This window comes from Marmota flaviventris, chromosome 2 (genome assembly GCF_047511675.1).
Source record: "Marmota flaviventris isolate mMarFla1 chromosome 2, mMarFla1.hap1, whole genome shotgun sequence".
Taxonomy (NCBI): Eukaryota; Metazoa; Chordata; class Mammalia; order Rodentia; family Sciuridae; genus Marmota; species Marmota flaviventris.
In genome coordinates, this window is record NC_092499.1 from 5,786,416 (window position 1) to 5,801,265 (window position 14,850).

Below are 14,850 nucleotides of genomic sequence, written 5' to 3' on the forward strand. Positions count from 1 at the left end.
GGACTCAGGTGGTGGTGACAGGCTCACCTCCCCAAGCTCAGCCAACATGCCTGCTGGCTTGTCAGGGGCGAATGAGAGGCTCTTCCTCTGTGACCCACACAGAGCCCTGTGCAGGAGCCATTTTGTAGAATGAATATTGGCCCAGGATCCCATCAGGTTGGCCCTGGGGAACACAGAAGGAGGAAGAGGAGTCATCGCAATGGAGAAGAATCTTCTCCGGGGATCCAGAGACCTGAACAATGAGCCCTCTGGGCTCCAAAGTCAGACTCCTCCACCTCCGGCTGCAGTCCATTCTAGAAACCTGGCTTGCTAAGAGCGTGAGAAGAAGGGGGTCCTGACAAGGGTGAATCCTCTGAAAGCCCCAAGCTCGAGACCTCTGTGAGGCCTGCTTTGCTTCAGTGCCTCCTGTCGCCCTTGGGCAGGACACAAGCCTGTTCTGGAATTGGAGCCGGCTCCCTGCCCTCCCCCACCAGGCTGCAAAGAAAGCCCACAGACTGCCTGACAGTCACCCCTGCTCATATCAGCAGAACATCCACCACCGCCTTTGTGAAGACAAGAGGCATTTATTGAGCGCACGGGGGCGTGGCAAGCCCTGTGCTTCTGAACCACATCATGCAGAGCCTCACAACAGCCCTGTGAGGTAGGTGTCCCAGCCCACTTCACATGTGGACACTGGAAGCTCAGCAGTTCCCCCAAGTCTCAGGGTTCGTGGGGAGTGACTGGGGGTCAAGCCCACGTGCGTGACCCCCAGGTCAGTGCAGTCCATCAGTCACAGAGTGGGTCTCTACTCAAGGGGAGGCCCCGGTCCAGAGTCGTGGTCCGGCCTGTCCCGTGGGAAGGTGTGCAGGGCGTCCCCGTGGCTGTGGAGGCTGAGAGAGACAGGTGCAGATGAAGTCTACCTGTTCCCAGTCCCACCGGCTGACACAGTTCTCATGCAGACAGGCAGGCTCGGGGAGGCAGGAGAGGACGCCTGGCCACATGGGGAGAAGGCCCCACTTCTGGGCAGCCATGGGGGTAGGGGCAGCACCCAGCCACCAGCTGCTGTGCTCGCTAGCCCAGAATCAGGACCTCTCAGCTTTCCTCAAAGCTGTGCCCGGTGGTTCTGCCACCCAACATGTTACCTGCTCAGCCTCCCACAGTCCTCAGCCCTCCTGTGGGGCCTTCTAAGACTTCTCCATGATCCTCCCACTTCTGCCTCCACCTCTCCCTCCTAACCTGTTGCATCCCGCTGTTTAAAAGAAAAACTCTTTCCTCCATCTCTGTCTCCCCAGAGCTGGCCAGGTGCTGCTCCCCAGCCCCCCATTATTGCACCATGTGGACCAGCAGAGTTTCCGGGTATACAGCAAGCTTTTCCACACACCCACAGATGGCAGGGTGCTGTGGCCAGGTCCTCAGAGCCAGGCGCCCCAGGACGACAAGGCTGAAGGCACCTATGTGCCAGGTAACACAGCATTATTTCACAATTTCACTGAAGCCTACAATAACAGTGCCACATAGGTGTGACAATTTCCATGTTACAGATGAGCAAACACACTCAAAACCACATAGCTAGGGGGGCCTCAAACCTAGACCCTGGTTCTCCCAAGCCCAAGGGTGGTGTACAACATGGCGCAGACCTGGTGCTCTTGGAGCTCACCGCCTTCCCCTGAGCAGGAATGGCCCTCCAGTGCCACTTCCACAGGTGGGCAAATAAGGCTCAGGACAGTCCAAGGAACCTGCCCAAGAGCACTCAGCTGGCAAATGAAACCCAAGGACCAGAGCCCAATGGACAAGACCCCAGGAGCCCCACCCAGGCACGTGCCCCTGCACAGAGAAAAGAAATCAAGGTCTGGGGTCCAATCACTTCTACCCTCCCCATCTGGGATGGCTGGCTACCCAAACTTGGCATAGGTCTCACAAGACAAAGCTGATTGTCACCAGTGGTGGGGACAAAGACTTTTCAGGTGGAAGAGCTTCCCTTTGCCAGGGCAAAGGTTTCCAATGGGTCAGAGAGGATACAGGCATGGCCAAGTGGGCCCTACAACCTGGCACTCGGCAAGTGTCACGTCAGAATCACTCAGGCCACGACACTAACCAGGACATTTCAGGTCAGATGAGATTTTATTCTAGATACGAATATTTCCAAAATCATATTTCCAACAGGAGAGACCTCAAGGGGCTACCAGCTCCCCCAGGCTGAGGCCTCAAGCAGAGACCCTGAGGGCTTCTGCTGAGTCTCTGCCCAGAAAACAGACCTCTTCCTCTTAAACAAAGTCATGTGCCTCAGCCATTCGGTCCGTGCCACTCTTCACACACATTCAGACCTGCCCTCCTGTCAGTGAGCAACCATTAAGCACCTCTCAGCGCAGAAAGCAGGGCTGCAGGGTTGGAGATGCGGCCTCGGCGGGGTGGGGTCGGGTCACACACTTACCTCTGACCTCTCTGAGCCCCTGATCTCCCACCTGCTCATCTCAAGGGGACAGGAGGTACCTGACAGTGTCCCACCCTGGGTGGCACACAGGCCTGGCCTGCAGGGAGCCCAAGCCTGTTGGAACAGACACCTATACACAGACAAAGCTCCTGGGAAGAGGGACCTGACTACCTGTTCCTACTGGGGGACTCTTGGGAGCACAGAGGCAAGGCCTCCGTCACCGAGGACAGGGGAGGACAGGGTGCAGACTCCGAAGGCTGCACCACAAGGGCACACTCAGCCCCCCGGTGGGGGCACGGCGGGCACAGAGGGACAACAGCGCGGAGGACAGACGTAACCACAGGAGCCCAGGCTTCTGCCAGAGGAGGCCAGGCTGACAAGACCAAGGGCCACGAAGGAGGCCAGGCTGACCACCAAGGCCAAGAAAGCCAGAGGCGAAAGGAGGGAGAGGGAGGGTCCTGTGAAGGGGGCCGGGGCGGGAATTCAACAGGGAGGCCGAGAGGCCCCTGGGGGCAGTGGCCCCCTCTCCATGTCTAACCAGGCTTCCTGGAGGGCCATGGCCTCCGTACCCCTCCCACGTCACTGTGCCAGGGACAGGCACACCACGGGGACAGGGATGCGGGCACACTTGCTGGGGGTGGGCAGAGTGAGACAGAGGAACCGGGAGGCCACGTTCAGAGACATCAAAAGAGCTCTTCACACGAGGCTGTTGGGTCCTAGCTCAGACACCCAGCTGTCCCTGGCTCTCAGTTTGCTCACCAATAAAATGGGCCCACACCCCAGGGGCAGGAGGGAGAAGTGTGTGGAAGTCCTGAGCTTGGTGGCAGGCTATGTAGGGTGCTAGAGACTGAATCCTTTACAGGAAAGGACTGTAGAAGGTTAGAAACACAGGCCTTTCCACTAAAGGACAAGATCTTTGGCCCCCCAGAGATGCCACCAAAGCTCCTCGTCCTCTCTAAGGTGCCCCCACTATCCCTCCCTAACCAGCTAAGCCAGGGGGCACACACAGGTGTTTGCAGAGGGGGCACCCAGCAGACAGTCCTCTCGCGGCAGCCGAAGCAGAGTGGCCAGCCAGCCTGCACCTACGGCAGCAGCCCAGGAGGGAGAGCAGGAGAGGGAAGAGCCATCACTCAATCAAACATTTACTCTGGCCCATGTGGCTAAAACACTGGTCGCCCGCACGGCCGTCAACTGTTGGAAATACAGCCTAAGGCCCCGAGGCCGATGCTGACTTTTTATTCACCTACAACTAATGAAGGCATCGCTGGGCCTCTCGAGGCCACCCTCAGCATGTGACCCTTCCTGATGAAAGCCAGCCTGCGCACAGCACGGTCTCAGAGCACCAGGCCCGTGGCCCTCACAACAACCCTGTGAGGTAGGCTTTCTCCTGACACACGCCTTGGAGAAAAGGAGACCCAGGGTCAGAGGGGCAAAGCTGACAGAATCAATGCTACACAGGGACTTCAGTGGCCCTGAGACCTGCCAGCTTCCAACATCTGGGCTCTTTCTAACATAAAACACAGACTCCTTTCAGACAGCTAACAGCTCAAGTTTCATTGCATGATAGCTGAAACAAGAATCCTGGTTTTCAAACAACACGCGGCGGACAAAAGTCGGCAAGATACAATGTAACAATTGTAAACAGGTTAATTAAGAGCAAAATACAGTAGAGGTTATAAACATCCGCCACCTGGGATTGGTTACAGCTTCGTTAGCTGTCCATCCACTCAACGAGGGAAGGGGAGCCCTGCCACTGGCCAGGCTCTGCGTCAGGCACCCCGACGGCTGGCCTTTGAGCCCAAATGTTGCCAGAGGGGAAAGGCACAGAGTGAAGGGCAAGAGGCTGCCCAGTGCCTAGGGCACCTGGGGAGGGGCTTTTGGAGAAGGACATAAGGAGGTGCTGACCACAGGCCAGACGCAGAGGCACAGCTCAAGCAACCAGAAAGCACAGCCAGACCCTTCCCACCCTTCACAGAGGTGGGCGTGAATGCACACCCCCGGGGAGCCAGAGGTACCACCCAGAGCCCCCAGCCCCTGGCCTGAAAGTTCCCATCAAAATCACTCCTATTTCACCTTAAAATGTCATACAAATGTAGCACTGTACCCCCAATAGGCCCTGCAGGGTGAAAATGATAATTGCCTACTAAACTAAGCTGCCAGAATGAGACGCCCCCTCCCCCCTCCTCTGGCATATCCCCGGGGGCATGCAGACCACCCTTCCAGAATCACAATCACAACTGCAGTTACACAGGTCCTCACAACAGCCCTGCGAGGTGGGTACCATGGTCCCCCACAAGACTCAGACTCTCACAGAAAGTTTAAACCACACAATTTGTCCAGCTCCGGGGTCCTGGCTTCCCACGCTTCCGCTCGTCCCCAATGCAAGGAGTCATGCTCAGTCTTAGGTGTGGCCCCAAGCCTTGCGCTCCCCCCAGCTGGTGGGAGCAGAGGGCGCACTGACTGAGAAGTGCCCGACACTGGGGGCTAAGTTCAGGATGTGATAAGGGCCTGTGCCTCGTGTGCCCAGGGCTGCCAACAGACTGCTCTGTGTGGACCCCTGCCTACAGCACGATCCCAGCCTCCTACAGGAACAATACTCCTGTCATTTTTTCCAAATGGAGGTGAGCATTAGCTAATCTCAGAACGGGCAGGAAGAGCTCTCAGAGGCCGATGCCAAAGATCAGAGCTTCTTAGTGCCTTAAATGCCTGCACCAGTGCCCACAGCAGGCCTCAGCTCTCCCTCTGGCCTCTTAGGAAACAGACTCGGGGAACAGTCTGCTGATTACTAATCAGCCTAGTTTTGTAAGGAACAAGCTGTAGAGAACAATCGACCTCCAGACAGAGCTCAGATCCAGAAGTCTGAGATGAATCAAGAGGTTGCCTGGTTTCGGACACACAGATATGGCACCTTCTCTCTCGAGACCTCGGGAGCCGACTCTAGTATAGCACCAGCTGGTTTTTTAACATGTTCACTGAGTGTGAGTGCTGGATGGAGGGATGAAGTAATGACGGATGAGTTACAACCACTGCCATCTGGTGTAATAAGCCACAGGCTGGAGGCAAAGCTCATGGCAGGGACCATGCGCCAGGCAAGGAGAGGCCCGGGGTGGAGGGGACCATCTCCATTTGGGTCGGGAGGGCTCAGCCCCTGCGCCACTCTAGACCCTGACCCTGGACCACAGTCGCAGTGTGTGATGCATGGAAAAGCACCATGGGAAGAGGCCATGGGAGTGACCGTGGAGGATGAGACCCAGCCGGGACGTGCTCAGAGCAGTGACCCCAAGGGGGAAGGTACGAAGAAGGGTGTTGGCGTCATGACCACAGCCCATGGCACGGCACGGCCCGCCCCACAGGGAAAGGCTCTGCTCTCAGGAGGGGGAAGGCCAAAGCACCAGCCGAGACACACAGGCCGAAGGCATGGAGGGGCAGTGGGTGGAGGTCATGGTGAGAGTCGCCCTGGCCTCCCAAGCTTTGATGCCAAGGTACACATGGGTGAGGGTTCAGACGCAGGCAGACGGCGCTGAGTGCTATAGTAGAGGGGCAGGTGGCAGTGGCTCTCTGCTGGGGACAGGGGGTTGGAGGAAAGCCCTCCTCAGGTCCTGTGCCCTCCCCAGGTGGCCATGACCCTGGCTAACTTTGAGGTAGGAGGCCAGGGGATATCCAGGAGAGTGTAAGGTCCATGGCACTCCTCAGATTAGGGGATAGAATCGTACCTGGGGGGAATCGAAGAAGATTCTCTACCAGTTCTGACCTAGAACTTAGAACCCCGATGCCACCAGGGATGCCAACTGTGCGGGCCAGGACTCAGGGATGTTGGCTGGCACGTCACAGGACATGGGAACCCAACTCTCTAAGGGGAAAGAGGCCCCGCTGGAGGAACAACAGGGGAGGTTACTGGGCAGGTACAAAAGCCCACCCTGACTGTACAAGGTACTGGGCATGTCACCTAGACCCCAGGGGAGTCAGAAAGGTACTACTGCCCACCCACAGAGCTCCAGAGGGTGAGACCAGAGTTGACAAGCCACGATGGGCACAGCACATTTAGGGAATGCAATTTTGTATGTCCCCACCCACCAGAGAAAGGTGTCCCTGTCCCCACCACCCATTTTTCAGGGGAAAGTAATTCCTAAAGTCAAACTGACCTGAGAGGCCAGCTTGGCCGCCCCACATCATGATGGGAACTCCCTAAAACTACCCTGCGCCTTGCCTGGAAACTCCTTGGACACCTCCAGTGACAGAGAGGCTCCCTACACCCACAGGACACCCTTGACCTGTCTCTTCAGAAAGCCATGACCCAATGGACTTGGACAAACAGTTCACAGAAGAGAAGATACAGGTTGTTAATAAGCATAGGTAGAAAACCGTCATTAGTATTCAGAGCAAGTTAAAACGATACCAAAGCACTTCTTAACAGAGAAAACCCAGCAGATACCTTTAGAAAATGCTAATACATTGCTAAACATTGTAACTCGCCGGAAGCCTTCTAAAAGTAATCAATATTCACACAAAAATCCCTAGGCTCTCATTCAAATAGCTCCACCATAGAAAACTCATCCGTTCATTCACTGATCCACCCAAGCGCACATCCTCCATCCTCTCCTACCTGCCAATCACCCACTCGCTCACCCGAATTTCCACCACATTTCCACCCGCTCATCCAACGTCTATTTAGAGTCTACCTGTCGGGCACTGGAGACACAAAGATCAATTCAACAAGCTCCTTGCCCTTAAGGGGCTCACAGTCTAGCAGGAGACGCTGACAGTTAATGAAGCAATGATAATTTCTGGGGGTGAGAAGGTGCTTCACAAGGATGAACAAAAAAAGTGGGTGTGCTCAGCTGTTAGTTGTGACATAATTTGCAAGATTAAAAAAAAAAGAGATGATTTATGCATGACAAAAGCAGGGTGGATTTACAAATGACACCACAGCCACTCAAAGGGGTCCATTGCAGGGAGGTCATGAAGCTGATGAACAAAGAAAAGTGTGGATGGCAGAATAGGGAGGGGTACAGACAGGACGCAGTGGGGGAGAGTGTGTGGTGAACAGTGGCAATCAGGTTGGTTTAAAGGACGCATGCTCATAAAAAAATGTTCATTTAAAAAAAAAGTGTGGCCATCAGACATGAATCTGAAGAGCAAAAAGAAAGCATGGCATGAGAGGGGACAGAGGGGTTGAGCCGTGGTTCCCTCCCTCTGGGTCACATGCCATCCACAGCTGCACACTAGGAACATCAGTAACTCGGCGCACCTGTCCCAAGGAGGGACTGGGAGTCACAGGGGGAGACCAAGGAGAGTAGCAGCCCCTGACGTCACCAGGGAAAGTCATGGGTGGGGTGCACGCAAATGTCAATCAGGACAAATTTTTCCCTGCTTTATAAAGTTGAAACCAGCCCTGATCATGCAAGAGGCCCAGGATCCTGGCCCAGAGAGCACGTGCAGATCACTCCACCCTGGTCTCTGAGCCCTGCCAACTTTGAAATCCAGGATTTAAAACTAGGGAGTCAAAGGCCCTATGGGCTCCCACCCACCCCTAGGGGTTAAGTATGTCCATGGTGTCCACTCAGAATGGCCCCTCAGGGCCCCTTGGACAGCCCAGATACAGTGGCCACACTTGTAATCCCAGTGACTCCAGGGGCTGAGGCAGAAGGATCACAAGTTCAAAGCCAGCCTTAGCATCTTTGTGAGGCCCTAAGCAACTTAAAATATAAAACAGGGCAGGGGGTGTGGCTCAATCCCTGGTACCAAAAAAAAAAAGAGTCCCTTTTTTAACAATGTGAACAGCCAGCTCTCCTAGAGACCTGCCCCTGCCCTAGCCCCTGTCCTTCCCATCTCCTCCTGGTGCACAGCTGTGGCCCCCCCTCCTGCTTCCCTCTGCACCCCAAACTTGCAGTCTTCTGAGCCTCCGCTGGCTTCTAAATACATGAACGAGGGTTCACACCAAAGACCCCCTGGTTTCTTCCTGTCCTGAGCCCCTCCCACCTGTTCCCCATCCCACAGTGACACCTGGGCTCGTCTGGAGATCTTCAGAAACCCATTCAGCAGGTGTCCTAGAATGATAGGTGCACCTCCAGGTTCCAGCCAGTCGAGGTAGAGACCAGAGCCCCCAGATTCTGAAAGAGGAGGCCAGCAGACCCCTGCGGCCCTAGCCCCACGTCAGGGCCACGCGAGCTGCTCACGTGGCCCAGACACGTGGTGCTGGGGGCACAGAAGGTGGCTTCTGACACGTGAATTCCATGTCCTCCATGTTCTAAAGACCGTTGTCATCCATCAGGGCCTGTGCTAGGAGCTGAGAAGTCCCTCATCTTCCTCACCCCTCTTCTGAACGTCTTCACCCATCTACCTGCCTCAAGCTTTGCCCGTGCCCCACGCCACCCCCTCGCTCAGACCTCCCGCCACTGGACTACGCCAGGCCCTTTCCCACCGCTCTACAAACCCTCTGGAGCCCACCTGCCACCAGCCATGTGGCTCCTCCCCGCTCCCCTGGTGTACACGTGCTCCCTGGGTCCAGCTAAGGTAATCTCTGCTTGCTCTGGGCACTTGGTAAGAAAGTTTCTAATGACCCAAATATGAATTGGCAAGTCAAGGGGATTTTGGTCCTTCTTTCTGCAGACAAATCCAGGCACATCACATGAGTGCACAGATCTTGTCCACTACAGAGAAAGGGGACTCCCTGGGGGGATATGTCAGGACAGACGATTCTCCAGGTGTCCCCCGCAGCCCCGGGGATGAGCCTGAGAAGGCAGTTTCAACACAGAGTGCAAAGACACTTTCCACCAGAGAACAGAGTACAGGATAAATCGCCGAAAAGAAAGGCCTTGAAACAGGCTCCAGGAATGCCACGTCTGGGCCCAGGACCCAGGACCGTGTCTGCACACGTGGGCTGAGGGTTGAGAAGGGAGGTGCCCTGCTGGCACACTGCAGAGTCGCAAGAACAAAGTCCTGGTGCTTCTCCCAGGGCTCCTGGTTCCCTGGGCTACTGGGCCACCCTCCTCAGATGTGCCTGGACACTCCCTTGGCTTCTCCTGTGTGAGCCCCTGGTGGTGGCCAGCAGTCACAGCCAGGACAGCCCAAGCTCCACCCAGGGCCTCCGGCTCCCTACCTCTGCTGCCCCCTGGTGGGCAAAGCCTCCCCCACAGGGAGCTCACAGGTGACCCCTGCCCAGGGAGGGGCCAAGATGCCTCCTGGGCTTAACACCCCTTGTTCTTGCAACTTTCTGCAGGGCCCAGGGCCTGAGAAACCCTTCCTGCCTACCCAGGATTGCAAATGGAACAGTGGGCAGAGACAAGCATGTGCCCCCGTCCCCAGCCCATGTAGGGGGAGCTGAGGCCATCGCAAGACCACTCAAGGAAACCCAGGACAAGATGAGGAAGCGAAATGGCCCACACAACCGACACATGGCACCGCACCCAAGGCCAGGCCCTCCTGAGCCAAGTCCTCCAGCCAGGGAAACCACAGGTGATCAAGCCAGGACACCGCAACAGCCATCCCTCGTGCAGCCACCCATTCACCTGGCCAGGCAACAGAACTGGTGGGCACAAGAACTGGGGGTCTCTGCTGCCCTCTCTCCTTCTGCACACCTGTCTTCCTCCACCCCTACCACTCTTCCCCCATCATTCACTCTGCCTGTGCTCGGAGCCGAGTTCTTTGTTTATGGCCCTCCACAGGGGCAGCTTTAAACCCAGCAGAACCCCGGGTCATGGAGGTTGTCCTCTCTTCACAAGCCCCATTTGTTTATTCATATTTTATTTTTATTCCTCACTTTTAATTCATCTTTCTCCCTTTCTTTCTCTCTTCCTTAGAGTCTCTCATTTTTCATAAACTCAGTGTACAGAATCGGACCAATCAAGACCCACCTAGGACGCCCTCATCCTTGATCCACGAAGCTCCATTTCTCAATTTTCGTGCATTCCCTCGCTTTCTATTTATGCATCCATTTGTCCTTCCTGACTCTTGTTGGGAAACGCTTTTACCTATTAGTCTCCTGTGAACATTAACTGCATCAGCCACGACCTGATGTGCGGAAGCAGCATCTCTCCGGCCCTGGTATTTACTTGCATTTGCGATCTTTCTCCCCCGCATTCAGTCACCTTTTCCATTTAAGTATTTATCCTTTCACTGATGGGCCTCAACTGCACACATTTTATTACCGTGGTGGAAGGTGCAGCCCTCTTTAAGACCAGCCTGGTCCTTTATTTTTCGTGTGTTCTGTGAAGGTGTAATGTATTTATCTATTTAAGGAGTATGCGTGTGAACTCATAATCCCCTTTCACGCACTCTCTCTTAATTACCCATTTATCACTTTGGTTTATTACCTTTTTTTTTTTGGCTTCTTTTTTTTTTCTTCTTCTTCTCTCTTTCTCCCTCCCCCTGGGAACCTGGGTCTGGGTCTGAATTATCTCATCCATCTTAAGGATTAACGACAACCTCATTACTAACCCTAACAGATCTCCCTCTTCCAGATACACCCACGTACTGGTGGCCTATTTTATTGGTCCCTTTACCTCCCTTTCCCTTCATCTGGCTCCACCTCGCCCTTCCTTCTCTCTTTGACACTCTCTCTCTTGCCTCTGTCATGCCTAGGGACCTCAGGTGCGCAAAGGAGATGAGCCAACTCCCCTGGGTCGCTCCTTCCGGGCTATTCCCAACATTTCCATTTCTAATTCCGTCATTCATGTGTCCATTCATTCTTTCTGTCACTCTTTTACTTCAATATTTATTCTTTTATTTATGGACCTCAGGTGCACAGAATTGGATTAGCCACGTCCGAGGTTCCCAGGGCCTTCTCCACACCGGGCCACGTGGGGCTTTCTTTTGTTCGTAAATTCCTTGTACTGGTGATTTGGTCTAGGATTTATTTACCTATCTCAGGGGCCCAGTGGGGAAATGTGTCATAATTCTTGCTGCCTTCTCATTTCTTGTGCTTGCGAGGCTCCCTCTCATGTATTCATGTGCATTTGTTTATGCGATCGGTGGATTCATTGCCTGCATCCATCTTGTCACAATTTTCCACATCCCTCCTCTTTCTCCCTTTTGCATTCTTGTATCTGTGAGAGGCTCGTGTGCAGAGGGGATTAATCACGAGCAGGGCCCAGCCACTCCTCACTACGTTCTTTCTGATATTTGCTCTTTTACTGAGGAACCTCCGCTGTTACTCTTTCTCTACGTTTAATAACATTTACTCATAATATTTAAGTACTTATCCAGCAAGGGCCTTCTCTTCTGTGTGTCTATTTTAATTTTTTTCCTACATCTTCCCCCTTTTTCTGGCTCTTTTTCTTGTGATCTGGTGCTAACACCTGCATCGATTCCTTCTCGCAGCCTCTGGCTTGGACCATTTGGACCACAATTTGTTCGTATGTGTGTGCGTCGGTTTTGCGATGCTGGGGAGGGGACCCAGCAGACCAGCTATCCTACCACTGAGCTACCCACCAGCCGCAGATCTTTTTTTCTCATTCATTCATTCGTGCATTCGTGCATCTATTCAGTCTCTCTCTCTGTTTAAATACTTATTCTGCACTTCTTGATGACAGGTGCACGTAATTGGATACATAATATCTGCGGTTAATGGGCCCACCTCCCTGGCCCCACTGAAGTCCTCCCCGACATATTTTCGCTTTGAACTGTCTCTTGGTCGGTGGGTCCTTGTCCGTCTCAGAAGCACTGATGTCAATTAACCAGTGTGCTCGGTCCCCGCAGCCTTTCATCCTGGCCTGGCTTTCTCTCCTGCCTCTGTGCGTCTATTTACTTGTTAATAAATACGTTCTCTTTCTTCTTTTGCAGCTAATTTGTACGTAATTTGTACATGTCCTTCCATGTTTCTTTGTGCCTCTCCCCCCTCTTTCTTGCATTCTCTCATTCTTTGACATGAATCAGAGTAGGCAAGGAAGATGCAGGGCAGAGCGCTGCGTGGACGGCGGGGTCAGGAGGACACCTGCACACACCCTCCGCGGCCCATGCAGCGCCGTCTCCTCTCCTTTCCTTCCTTCTCTTTAGGCTGCATGTAATCTTCTACTAGTGGAATTAGGCGCTCAGAGTTGGACTCCTAGCCCAAGCCAAGCCCCTCTCATGGACCCACCCGTTTCTCCATTTCATAGCTATAACCTTTTGGCCCTTCTCTCTGTCCCTTCTCTCACTCCCATGGAGCTGGGGTGCTCAGTGGGGTGCGGGAACCAAATACAACAACACCCTCTCCAGGCCCTCATCCTGTTTATTTTTTATTTTGGCACTGGGAACTGAACCCAGGGGTGCCTAACCACTAAGCCACATCCCCAGACCTTTTTATTTTTTATTTGAGACACGGTCTCACTAAGTTACCAAGGCTGGCTTTGAACTCGTGATTCTCCTGCCTCGGCCTTCTGAGCTGCGGGGATTACAGATGTGTGCCACTACACGAGGCCCTTTCTTTCGACACTCACTGACTGGTTCATTTAGATACTTATTGTTTCACTGCGGCCCTGACACTTATTGTATTGAATCTCCATGACTCCAGCATCACCTCCTTTTATATCTTTGTTGATTTGCCCATCCATGTTTCTATACTTAACATTTGTGACATTTTTTTTCTTAGGGTCGTAGCTTATCTATATTTTCTTTTTCTCCTTCCATCTAGCAGAGCTCATTTCCCAGCACTGGGTGACTCAAACCCCCTCAGACCCGTCTCACCTGTCACCTGGGGGCACCCATTTCTACTGTTCCTGTTCACCTGTCCACATTTCCATCATTTTTTTTCTTTCCTTCTTTTGTTTTGGCATTTGTGTATTTGCACAAATACTAGCTCGTGTTTGACCCTCCCTACTTACGGATCGGATCCAATGTTGTATGGATCTATGTGTTGACCTTGGGGCAGCAGGTTGCATGGTCCACGCATACTTCCTGGCCTGCCACTTGTTGGTCCCCTCACACCTTGCCCCTTCCATTCACTCATCCATCTAATCACTTGTTACACAGTGTGACAACATCCCAACAAGAAACTGAAAACACTCACTCCTCTTAGGACTTCCTGCTTCCTCCTGCAACTTAGCCACCACAGTCACAAACCCACAGTTCAGAGACACACATGAATGGCAGATGCACAGCAGAGACAGACAAATGCTAGTTTACTGTTAAGATTCTCCCAGGGCTCACATCCTAGACCTACTGGGGGCCGAGCCAAGGTTACAACCCCCATTCCCCAGACCCCCTTGGGAGGGCAGGCGCTTCCCGCTCTGCCCCCCTGGACCCCATGAATGGCCATCCCCATGAGAAACCTGTTTCAAGACCCCAGAGTACATAGACACACACATGGTACATAGTCTCGCGGTGGGAAACGACGGACACAGGGTTCACTTTTAAATAGGTGGCTTTGTCTGTAGCAATATACAAATATTTTGGCCTTTCAAGGCAAATACAAAAGAAACTCCCTATTACCATCGCTGAGTGTCTCAGTCCCAAACAATAAAGAACTTGAAGAGGTTTAGCCGGAAACTTTGAAGACAGAAAACCTGCCCATTATGTGTTCCAGACATTTCGAGGGGGTGAACGCAGGTCATTGGAGCTCGAAGCCCAATTGAGAGGCTGGTCCCTGGGCCTGCATTTTCTCCTTGGCCCTGTGAAGGGCCCCTGGCTCACAAGGGCACTTCCATCCTAGTCTGCCCTGCACCATAAGAGCCAAAGGGAGACTCGGTGATGAAAGGGCCATTCATTTAGAGGAGTGAGAAAGGAGAAATTCTTTGGGGGTCCCACACTTGAAGCTGTCTATAGAATCTTTTTTTTTTTTTTGCTGTAGAAACAACACAAGGGGGCCGGGGGCTCTCGTCTCAAAACCCGAGCCCAGCTCGGCACCCGGCTTCACTCACCGGGCACCCCCTACCCCAGGCGCCGGCCACCAGCTTGCCTGGCAGAGTGCTCTTGGCAGCAGCCCTCCCTCCCCTGAGGGCCACACGGCCACAAATGTGCTCATTATACTCTGACAACTTACGATTCAGGGCTGGAAGGTGCTGGGGTGCTGTGTCCGGGGCGCTGGGGTCCTTTCCCACGCTGGATTTCAGGTGAGGGTCTCAGCTAGAAGGAGAAAGCACCCTGTCATGGACAAGACCCCGTGGAGCAAGAGGTGGCAGGAAGAGCGGCGGGTCAGCGGGGGACAGCGCAGGCCTGAAGTAGGGGCTCCCCAACCTCAAGAAGCTCACTCTCCTGGGAGCCCACTCATCCCCCAGCTGTCTGCAGGGTGGACAGGCAGGTGCAGAGCCCTTCGGTGGGTGCAGCCTAGGGCTCAGGGCTGCTGTGCAGAAACCAAAGGCCACCGTGCAGTTGGGGACGAGCGGACACCTACAGGGCTACCAAGGGTGCAGGATTTTTAACGGGCACATACTTCAAAGGATGAGGTGATTCCAGGGTGCCCAGGCAGACATCCCCACTTGAACCATGGTGGACACACTAACAAGCCTCAAGGGACACCCTGACCG

General features: G+C 53.9%; 1 long non-coding RNA gene across 3 annotated transcripts in view; it reads right to left on the minus strand.

Moving 5' to 3' along the window:
• Positions 1-563: 563 nt before the first annotated feature.
• LOC139704656 (uncharacterized) overlaps positions 564-14,850 on the minus strand; it is a 31,886-nt gene continuing 17,599 nt past the window's right edge. For all 3 annotated transcript variants that reach the window (XR_011706517.1, XR_011706518.1, XR_011706516.1), the window contains 2 exons: positions 14,367-14,449; positions 564-869 (listed from right to left, as the gene is read on the minus strand). This is a non-coding gene — a long non-coding RNA (uncharacterized lncRNA). The remainder of the gene's footprint in view (positions 870-14,366; positions 14,450-14,850) is intronic.